The sequence below is a fragment of the Symphalangus syndactylus genome, chromosome 16, assembly GCF_028878055.3.
Source record: "Symphalangus syndactylus isolate Jambi chromosome 16, NHGRI_mSymSyn1-v2.1_pri, whole genome shotgun sequence".
Taxonomy (NCBI): Eukaryota; Metazoa; Chordata; class Mammalia; order Primates; family Hylobatidae; genus Symphalangus; species Symphalangus syndactylus.
In genome coordinates, this window is record NC_072438.2 from 66,823,632 (window position 1) to 66,835,360 (window position 11,729).

The 11,729-nt window shown below is 43.3% G+C and overlaps 1 long non-coding RNA gene across 1 annotated transcript; it reads left to right on the forward strand.

Moving 5' to 3' along the window:
• Positions 1-148: 148 nt before the first annotated feature.
• On the forward strand, positions 149-6,920 carry LOC134732753 (uncharacterized). Its single transcript, XR_010116237.1, has 3 exons — positions 149-256; positions 4,070-4,145; positions 6,893-6,920. It is a non-coding gene; the product is annotated as an uncharacterized lncRNA (long non-coding RNA).
• The last annotated feature ends 4,809 nt before the right edge of the window (positions 6,921-11,729 follow it).

Here is an 11,729-nt window from a genome sequence, read left to right on the forward strand (position 1 = left end):
TGGGCAACAGAGCAAGACACCGTTTCAAAAAAAAAAAAAAAAAGAGAGAGAAGTCTGAAAGGAGATTTCTTTTTCACTCCATTCCCCGCTTCTTCCTTGTTTGGGACATTGTCCTGTAAGCACATGACTCTTGAGAGTTATGACATCCATCTTGCACCATGAAAAGAGGCATCACCAACACAGGGACATCAGCAGCATCAGGTCTTTAATGACATCATCCAGCCACTACACCAACCCTGGGAACTGGTACATCCAGGTAAGTGAACTACAAATGTCTTTATGGCTTAAGCAGTTGTTAATCGAGCTCTGGGCTACTTATACCAAACACATTCCTGACACAAATAATAATACAATCAATATCTTATGTCAGCATGGCATTTCACATTCTTCAAAATACTTTTAAATCCATTATTTTATTTAATCCTGCCAACAATCCTGGGAAGAGATAAGTGCAACTATTATTATCCGTCATTTTTACAAATACAGAAACAGATTTAGAAAGAATGAATCTCATGTAAAAAAAAAATCAAAAGAACCAGACCTAGCACTGATTCAAGACTCTTTGCATTAGTCCAGGAGTTGGCAAACTATGGTCCAAATGTGCAGCTGGCGAACTAAGAACATTTTTTGCATTTTTTAAATAGCTAAAAAAAATTAAAAGAGCACTATCTCATGACACATAAAAATGTGAAATTCAAATTTTAGTGTCCATAAGTAAAGATGTATTGGAATACAGCTATGCTCATTTGTTAACATATTGTCTGTGACCGCTTTAGTGCTGCAATTACAGCACTATTTGACCTCTAATCTGTGTTTTGCAAGTCTAGATTTTTAATCCGACCTTTCTGAAAATGAGACCCACCTACATAGGTGCTGCGATTACAGCACTAAAGCAGTCAGTAGTTGTAAACTACTGTATGGCCCACAAAGCCTAAAATATGTACTATTAGGCCCCTTGCAGAAAAAGTTTGCCAACCTCTGCCTTAGTCCTATCACACCCACTGGTAAAAACTTATGCTCCAATAAAAAACAATGCAGAGTGGTTAGAACACCGTATTTTACACCCTAGCATGGTGATCTGAGGTTTAGTTGCTGTTTGTCATTTTTTTCCATTGACTGACTATAACCTACTGACAGCTTCATAATCCCTAGACTACCCAGATAGGAGCAGGGAAATGGCTTGACTAACTGCTAATTAATCAGTCTGGCTTGAATTCTCCCTTCAGTAAACACTAGAACACATCTGTTTGAAACAATGTTTTGATGAAACAGTCCCTCAATCAAAAAGAAAAAAACTCACATCCCATGCATGCTCTGCTGCAGTTTTTCTTCTCTGAGATTTGCCATCATCTGAATATAAATGAATCATGCTAAATCTGGTATCAAACTCACAAAAGACGTCTAGGGAGATTATGAGCAAACATGTTACATGAACTAAGATTATGCAAACCATGTAGCAGATATAAAACAAGTCATTTTATTTCTTAATCATTTTGTTGCTTTGATCTTTGTAACATAATATTTAATGAACACTACATTTCACTAGATGAGAAAATATATATGTGAATATTTAATAGACTACCTAGTACATATTTTGTGCTTGTTAAAAATTAGTTGAACCTGAAATTCAGTGAACCATGAGGAAGAATATTTTTAAACCACTTAATTGTGGAAAAGAATAAAGTATGCATCTTTAGCACATAAATTCTAGGAGTCGGCAGTCTACGAAGATTTATCTCAAAATAAATTTTTTCTTGTTCTTGTGGCTTTGTTTTAAACCACTTCATAGAACCCCCAAAACATGCCTTAAAAGATACAATGCCAGCTTTATTCCGGAGCAGGCCAACATGGTTTCACCAGTTTATAAATCTTTGCATTGTTGTAAAATAGAAACAACATGCCAGTCAGCAAAGATTCTTTCACCAGTCTTAAATTCAAGTTATACTCACCCCACTATAGTCATCAAATAGGGAGCCTGGGTTCTCCATGATAGAGGTTCTTTCTAGGGGTTCAGAACTCCTGATCCTTGTCACCTGGAGAGCCCAATGTTTCAAGTTTATCTGCTCCCTCTGCTGCCTCGCTCTGTGGTAATTACCAGGCTCCCAGGGCTGGCCTAACAGCTCATGTGATAGGAGTACACAGGCAAAGAAACAAACAGCTGCATGAATTCCAGCAGCATTCAAACCTTAAACAACCTGAGGAAAGTTGCTGAATCAAAAATGGAATCTAAAAAAGTCAAACTCATAGAAGTTGAATTTCTAGAATGGTGGTTACCAGAGGCCAGGGTGGGAGGAGTGGCGGGGGGAGGGAGGAAAAAGGAGGGAAAGGGAAGACGTTGGTCAAAGCATTCAAAGTTTTGGTTGGAGCTAAGGAGTAGGTTCTGGTGATCTATTACACAGCATGGTGACTACCATTAATAATAATGATGTATTGTAGATTTCAAAATAGCTAAAAGAACTATTTTAAATGCTGTCATCACAAAGAAATGTTAAGTATCTGAGGTGATGGGCGTGTTATTTAGACTAACTTGATCATTCTACAATGTATACATGTATCAAAACATCATGTTGTATCCCACAGATACATACAATTATCATTTGTCAATTAAAAGTAAAAAAAAAAAAAGTTAAAGGAACAAACTTGGGGAAACAGCTTTCAAAACATTCTAGCAAAGAACATAAGGGCTACTTCCAATTGGTCCAGCCTCCAAAAGAAAACGAATTGTAAAATGTGCAAACTTATAAAAAAGTAATGGCTGAAAATGTTATTTCTTTCCTAGACAAAAGCTTTATTTTAATGATTGCACATTCTCTGGGAGAATTGATAAGAGACTGGTAATTGTGTTACCAGAGAAGTGGATGGCTTGAAGATGGCATGAGAGAAACAATCACTTATCACTGAAAATACCTTTGCACCTATTGAAAGGTGTAATGTGCATATATAATCTTGTCAAGTAATTGCATTAACTGAGTTTTTAAGACTACATATTACACACTCAACACATATCATGAGTAGACCAAAGTTACTAAAAGCACACAATGCAAGGTGTGACTTCTAATGAGAGTCTTCATTCTTTCATTCATTTAACAAGTAATTATGTGCCAGATACTAAGGAGGTGAACATTTAAAATGTTGTTCCTTCCCTTACAGAACATTTGGTCCAATGTAGCCATGGCTATGCATACAAGCAATTTCATACAATAGGTATGAAGTGCAGTAGAACGGAGAAAGGATGCCCAATAAACATTGGGACATTTATTCTCCAAACATATGTTACAGCCTCCTGGTAGTCACCTGGAGACACCAATCACTTAGTCCAGAAATGTTGTGATTGTTTAGCATTGAGAGTTCCTCTTTTGGAATCAGTTTACAAGCTGTGTGAGTGATCTACTGCCATAATGTTGCTGCATAACAACCACAAAATCCCACGGGTATACAATAAGCCTTCCTTGCTTATTCCAGACTGGTTGAAGAGGCAGTGCTGTTGATCTTTACAGGCTCATTTACATGTCTGGGGATGAAGAGTGGAGGGGAAATCAGTTGGCTCTCAGCTCATCTAAACTGACCTTGCCTGTGACAAATGGAGCAATACTGCTCTGTTCCACATGCCTCTCATCCTCCAGCAGGCTAGCCCAGGCATGTTCTCCTGGCAATGGCATAGCTTTGAAAGAGGAAGTAGAAACATGTTTACCTTGCGAGTCTTGGCTCAAAACTGGCACACTCTCACTACCATTGCATTCTACTGCCCAAGACAAGTCACAGTGCCCCTTCAGATTCAGAGGATGGGGAAATAGACACCATCACTTTAGCAAAAGGAACTGCAGTCACATAGCAAAGAGCATAGATACAGAGAAGGGTGAAGAACTGAGGCCATCATTGCAATTTACCACTGAGCCATGACCAGTCTCTAAATTATCTTCTCTTCTCTTGGTTTTAACCCTCCTCTTTCACTAGAATTGATTTCAGATGGTTTGATCTTTGCTCAAAATTCAACCCCCCCTCAAAACCCAGAGAACTGCCATCCCTGAATACAGAGATGCTGTCTCATGACTTTTTCTTTGTCCCTCAGCAACTGCCAACACAGGGCCTTATGAAGGGAGATGCCTAAATGATATTTGTTGGATGGATGACAACTGTGTTTGCAGGTAATAAAAGTGTTTCAAGTGACAGGTGCATATTAGGATATACAGATAGTCTTCTCAGATGACCACTTTGAAACAGATGCCACATTCTAATATGTTGGTGTCCCTGAGTTTGTATAAAAAATTGACCCATTATATTTAGGTCACATTCCTACTATTCAAGATTATAAAGCAGATACTTATTACAATTATCTTAACTTTAGCTTTTGTTTTTTACTCAGATTTCTAAAATGTACCTCCCAATCTTTCACCCATTATTTTTCAAATAGGGAATTCATTCTACAAATAGGTATTCCCTAACCTCATGCTGGGTATATTATCCGCTGACTTACCATTGGCTAGAGAATGCCTCTGGAAAGGATAACAATGACCTACCTTACAGGACTTCTGTGAAGTTACGTGATAGACTGCTCGAAGAAAGGTCTGCAAATTCGCCTTGCGTAATATTAATTCTTTACATTTCAAGAGCTGCCTTTCTCTCAAAGAATTCCAAGCGCTTCACATATGGTCCGCCAGATCCTCTTAGAGTGTAAATTATGCCCCAGGAGTAAGTTAATTGCGTGCAAGGAGGCACTAACTCTTTCAGGTCACTAGGGTTCCACTTACAGCATTGCAGGAGGGCAGTAATTTACCAAATAATACACCAGTGACCGGAAAGTATTTGTGCAATATAAATGATTCCCAGGGAGTAACTTATGAACTCAGAAAATCTGGTTTATTATCTCATCTATTCACACAGATTCCCAGGGAGGGAGAGAAGAAGCAAGAAGAGAAAAATAGTTAGAAAAATAGGTGAGGCTACAAGTTTCCCAAGCTCCCACAGCTTGTCAGGGGTAGAGCTCCAACTTGAGTTGCCTGATCACTGGCATGCCTTCCTCTCAACTTGAGGCTATGGGACTTGGGGCTGTCAACCTGAAGTTTCTGCTAATCAGGGCCAGGTCTAGGATGAGGTGAGAGAGGTGCCTCGGTGGCTTCACCTGAGTCCTGGCCCTGCTGCTACATCAGTGAAATACATATTAGCTTGAAACACTCAAGAGGCCATAAAATCCACACTCGCATTCACTGCTTGCTTCTATTAAACCCATAAATAATTGTTGAGGATTCATGAATTGATTGATTAGTGTTCCCATATGGAGGAAAAATGGAGAAGGCAACGGAGGAGGTGGTGTAAGAGTAAAGAGGAGTGGATGTCATGTTGCTCTGTTGCCATTCTTGGAAACAGTCAAACAATTCATGTGTTTTAGGTAAGAGCAGAAGAGACTAGACTGAAGCCCGTTTATTACGTAGTTAATATATGGCATAGAGGTCTCTTGGAATATTTTGGCTTAAAGATCCAAATACTGGCCAGAGGCAGTGGCTCATATCTGTTATCCCAGCACTTTGGGAGGTGAGGTGGAAAGACAGCTTGAGCCCAGGAGTTCCAGACCAGCCTAGGCAATATAGGGAGATTCCATCTCTATTTTCTTTTTGCTGTTTTTTTTTTTTTTTTTTTTGAGATGGAGTCTCATTCTGTCACCCAGGCTGGAGTGCAGTGGCGCGATCTCAGCTCACTGCAACCTCCACCTTCCTGGTTCAAGCAATTCCCCTGCCTCAGCCTCCTGAGTAGCTGGAATTACAGCCGCATGCCATCACGTGCAGCTAATTTTTTTGTATTTTTAGTAGAGATGGGGTTTCACCACGTTGGCCAGGCTGGTCTCAAACTCTTGACCTCAGGCAATCTGCCCGCCTCAGCCTCCCAAGGTGCTGGGATTACAGGCATGAGCCACCACGCCTGGCCTATTTTCTTTATAAAAATAAATAAATAAATATAAATAAATAAATAAAGGTCCAAATACTGAATTCTTGTCAGAGTCAACTGACCACTATGAATTCCCATTCTTTAGGAAGGTTTCAAAAGTGTGCAACAGAAACTAGGCGGTCCACAAAAGAATTAGGATACTGGTATCTTGACTCCCCACTCAAATCTCTCTTCCGCCCAACCCCCACCTATCTCTGTGCCTTTGTGATGGCTGTCTAAAGGCCAATTACAGAAGCATCATGGCCTTTTCAGGGGAAAAAATGTATTTAGTGCTCTGCTCTCTGCCTGGGAGTTTTGCTGTTCCAAAAGGCAGCAATCAACTTCTGTTCAAAGTTCCGCTCCCCATTCAGCCTGACATTTACCTCTGCCCCCAATAGAGATCCCAGTTGATTTACCTGAATTTTGACTCATTTCTTGCCTCAATAAAATATACTAAATCACAATTTGAAAGGTGACAGAACACTCCCCCTGTGCCCCCTTCCATACACACACACACACACACACACACACACACATATAAAACCGGTGAAATAATTGTATAGCACACTTACTTGGATGGTAAGACTGTCAAAGAGTGGCCTTGGGGAAGTCACTTAACAATTCTCTGCCTCCATTTTCTCCCCTTGTAAGATGAGGAGCTTGAACTAGAAGTCTCAGGTCCCTTCCAATTCTGGAGCTGATAAGTCTCATCAAAGTGAGAACTTTAACCTATACTGGAGTCGGCAAATCATAGCCCTTGGGTCAAATCTTGTCCACTGCCTGCTTTTGTATGGTCCATGAGCTAAGAATGGTTTTTACATTTAAATATCAAAAAAGTATTTCATGACGTGGAAAAAATTATATTATCATTTACATATCATCTATGGGTGCTCTTGCAACACAAGGCTAGAGTTGAGAAGTTGCAACAGAGACAGTATGCCTGCACAGCCTAAAATATTTATTATCTTTACAGAAAATGTTTGCTAACCCCAGACCTAAGCCATCAGACCATTTGCATAGTAAGAAAGTCTGCCGCAACACTCTCACCTGATTGAAGTTCTATCTCTGGAAAAGAGGAATTTCACAAAGTAATTTCAAGAGCCAAAAACAAAATTAGTGGACAATTAGACAATTTGATCCTAATGAAAGAAACTGCTGGAAATCACTGATAAATCTCCGTTGCCAATGTCAGGATTGATTTCTTATGAGCAACGATTTATTCTAAAGAATTTGTCACTTCCCACTACTTGCAAAAAGGCCATTGCAGTGAATTTTTCCCCTTTCCTTTTTTTTTTCTTTTCACTTTTTTTAAGTGGTCTGAAGGCAAATCTATCTTTCCTTCGTGAGTAATAGGATCATTCGTGAAAATGGCTGTTAAAAAGCAAGCAAGCATGGAACAAATTGCGGTCCAATAAAGCAGTGACTTTGAAAAGGAAATTGCCCTGCTTAAGTGATGGATTCTGTTTCAGTCCTCACGACCCAAGTTATGAGGCAGTCCAGGGACCCGGGTCCTGGCCCTTACAGTCAAAGCAGCTGCAAAGCCCCAGTGGGAGCTCGCCAAGGACTCTGTGAATGGCCAAAAGCTGACCCACCCACCCCATCACGTCTACAGGCTGCAGCCCTACAGGGCCACAGAGGCTGAGCAAGAATGTGGCAGCACCTAGCATCCAGTCCCCTCCAGCGACCCTTTCAGCCAGCCTGGAATGTCCCCTCACCCCCACCTCCTCTCTGCTTACTTACTCCAATCAAGGGCTAGTTTGAGTTCCATAACCTTATAATACCTTGTATTATTTTTCATCATTTTATGGTTGTGTTTTCTCTTCCCAAGGACTGTAAGATCCTTGGGCACAAATTGCACCGATCATTTAGACAACTTTCAGTTAGAGACTCACAAGAAATCCCGGTGAAGAGGACGATAGCGATGAGATAGGAAATTAGCAGGGCTTCGAACCTTTTTCCTCAAAGAGGAGATGGGACGCTTGAACAATGTTTGTTCTCTCTGATTCTCAGGCAGGGCTTCCTAGATAGAAAGCTGAGATCTGGGGACAATGTGAGAATCCTTAGCAGTATGCTGCTGTTGTTGCTTTATCAGAGGATGTTCTGCCTATTGAGAGCAGAGTCGGTGCTGCAAATTCTTCCCTTCTGGACTTCGCTGAGGAACAGCTTCAAATCAAACTGTTCCGTTTCCTTGAGAACAGAGAAGATGGAGCCTCGGAGCTGTGGGGCTCCCTACTTTCAGCTTATGGGGGCGTGATACTGTGACATCAGGCCATCCCCTTGTTCCCAAGACACCAAATGTTTGCTTCCCATCTTAACTCTATTCAAGGCAGTCACTTCAGAAGGAACTTTTGCTGAATTCATCTGTATGCTGTAGCCATGTAAATAAATGTTCTTTCAAAATTAGAAATATCTGCTTTAATTCTAAATTAAATTTAACATTTTCCTTTATATTACTGTTTTAAGATACTTTTTAAGATACTGTTTTAAGATACTTTAAGATACTTCGTATTTTGAAAGGAATTTAATGTTTTGGAAGAGTCTTAGTCTTAGAACCTATCAAAACACGGCTTCTTCATTTTGCTTTCAAAAAGAATCATCAGATGATTGCAACCATTGGGAAAAGATAAAGCCAATTCATTAACCTGGGAGCATCTGAAAAATCAACTCCTGAGCTCCACCCCTCAAGAGATTCTGATTTAATTGCCCTGAACAGGTCCTAGGTCTGGGACTTTTTTTTTTTTTTTTTTTTTTTTTTTTTTTTTTTTTGAGGCAGAGTCCCTGTGTCACCCAGGCTGGAGTACAGTGGTGCAATCACTACTCACTGTAATCTCCACCTCCCAAGTTCAAGCAATTCTCATGCCTCAACCTCCCAAGTAGCTGGGATTACAGGTGCCCACCACCACAACCAGCTAATTTTTCTATTTTTAGTAGAGACTGGGTTTTGCCATGTTGGCCAGGCTGATCTCAAACTCCTGACCCCAAGTGATCCACCCACCTCAGCCTCCCAAAGTGCTGGGATTACAGGTGTGAGCCACCACCACTCCCAGCCTACAGGTCTGGATATTTTTTGAAGTCTCCCCAGTGTTTCACTGGCCATGTGAAAATCAGACTCCAGGACGTGAATCTCATATATACTTCTGTTGGAGTATTTATCACTTTAGACCATCAATACTAATGGGCATATCTCCCTGTCTGCAGTGGTAGTTTCTGAAGGGCTGGGAGAGGACTGTCAAAACCCAAAGTGCCTACCATCAACCCAGCTCCTTCTGAGGGACCATCCGCTGTGGAGGGAAGGTGGGGAGGAACTCTAGGAAGTATCTCAAGCAAAGGTGGCCAGGCTGCATACTCTGTGATGCCAACAACCTGGACACGGATGATTGGCCCAGGATAGGCACCTGCCCCCAGGTCTGCGGATATACAGGGTGTTTTGCAACCTGTAAGGAGACTGATACAAAGTCTCAGTCCAACTCTCATCCCTGGTGAATCCCTAGCGGGACAAACTAGATCCTTTCACTAAAGGAGTTTAAATGTGAGATCAACTGAGAGCTGAGCAGTTGGTAGCAGGAGCAGAAGCCAAAGGACACCCAGGGAAAAACAGCGAGAGAGGAGCTGAACCTTGCCCGCTAAGCCGTTAGTGGGGATCAGCAGATGCCTGCTGCTGAGGGGGCAGCGAGATAACCCAGTCACAGAGCTGTATCCTGAATGACCTTCCAGTTCCTGAACTTCAATCCAGTTTTCGTGAGGCCTGGCTGGGTGGCCTTTCCGGAAGGCTTTTCGGAGACACGTGGCTGAATGGTGGAGATTCCGGTCAGCCTTCCTTCCACAGTCAATTCCTATTACTTAGGGTCAACTCAGTGGTATCTGTTCCTTGCATCCCCCGCCCCCCCGCCCAAAAAAAAAGCCCAATCAGCACAATGCCCAGGGCCTAGCACTTTGCCTGGCACACAGCAAATGCTAGATATTTGCAGGTGCTTGGACGGCCTGATCACCCCCAGCAAAAAGCCCTCTAAAAATAAAGAAATCATTCAGAGTCAGAACATTGATGAAGGTCGTCTTCAACTTCCAAAAACAACGCTAAACGGCAATAAATATATTAAGCTTATTCTGCCCTCTAATTTCTGAATCTAACTACATTTCTACCATAAATCTATCAAAGAGGGAAATGTCATTTTCTGCAGAACTGCAGAGAGCATCCTAATTTCAGCTAAGGTATGTTTGGATGACTCGATTTTCACTTCGCTTAATCTTAAATCACAGCAACGTTAGTAAGAACAATTTTCCTCCCACACTCGCTTCACTGACAAACCTGCAAAGTAGCTGATCTTTGACTTTTAAGAAGTTTAATAATACATGATCTTCCCCCCACACTGCCACACGCATTTCCCCTGCCTATTGTCTGTATCAGCTACTTGAAGAACACATACTCCCCAACAACCGGATGAGTCATAAAATAAGAGGTACATGGACGTAAACTGAGCCTGTTTACACTTTCCCTGGCCCCAGCTAATAAAATAAAAGAGGTCCCACTGAATTCAGGTCCAATGGCTTCCGGAAAGCAGGTTTCTGCTTAGCAAAGACATGCCCTATTTAGTACATTATTTTAGAGGTAGAGCGAATTCCATGCCCCATGTGAATGAAATATATTTATGGTTATAGCCATGCACAGGGTGTGTAAGGACTTGCCCTCCTCCTGTCCTCTACAAAAGAAGGCTCAGGCAGCTTCTGGTGGTGAACTAACCAACAAAAGGAATGCCCAGAAGGTCTCACCTCTCCCATCCACAGAACTCTGGAATGGGGGCCGGGCCACTGATCGCTGGAAACTCAGCACCCAAGTGGGCCCTTGCTGAAGTTTCCCATCTGCATTTTCGAAAATCTGGATAAAAACAGGTTTAGCTCAACCTCCCCTAACCCGTTCCTGATAAAGTGATCTTACGCCTCTGGAATCGGGATTTTGAATGTATGTGCCTACCCCATGTCTGGTATTAGATTACAACAGCATGAAAATGGAGCCTAGGACTGAGGAGCCGGCCAGCCTCAGAAGCCTTCTTCATTGCCTGCCATGTAATACATGATATGCAAAGCCTCTGACTTCAGCCAGCAGATATTTGGAGACCGTGTTGGCCTTAGCATGGGGACTAAACTAATGTGTGTTTAGGTCAGAAAGCGAATCAGAAAAGCCACTGGAGGGCACGTCACGGAGTGAGAGCCCTATAAATTCATCCCCACTCGCAGCGTCCCCTGGCAAACACTCGGCTTCCCTCACCCGGCCGCTCCGCACCTCTCCTTCTCGGTGCTAGAACTCCGGCCGGCAGCTCCTTTTCTCGCCACTGCCTCTTGCCCTGCGGAGAAGCGAGAGGGCGAGACATCCGAGCGAGAAGGCCGGCCTTCGACAGGCGCGAGGAAAGCCCGGCGCGGCCTTGCACCGGCAGAGCGCCTCCCTCCCAGTGCGGCGCGCGGGGGCGAAGCCCGGCGCGGGCGCCGCGGTCAAGTTCGGATTGCCCACTTCGGCTGGCCCGCGCAGAGCGCCGCACATTCCTCCCGATTTTTGATCCACCCCGAGAGGAGAAGGCGCTAGCCCCGCGGCGTCTCCACGCTCTCAGCGCTCTCCCTGCAGCCCAGGGAGGGGCGCCTCGCGTCGCCCACTCGCACCCCGGACCCCCGCCTCAGGAACTCCAGGGCCTCCTCGCTGCTCTCCTCTCCTCCCCCACCTCCCGGCCCAGCCGACGCCTCCCGACCCCTCCCTCCCGGGGCCCCGCGCCTCCCCTCCCCCACCCCGGCCCCCGGCCCCCCATCCCGGGCTCTAGAAGACC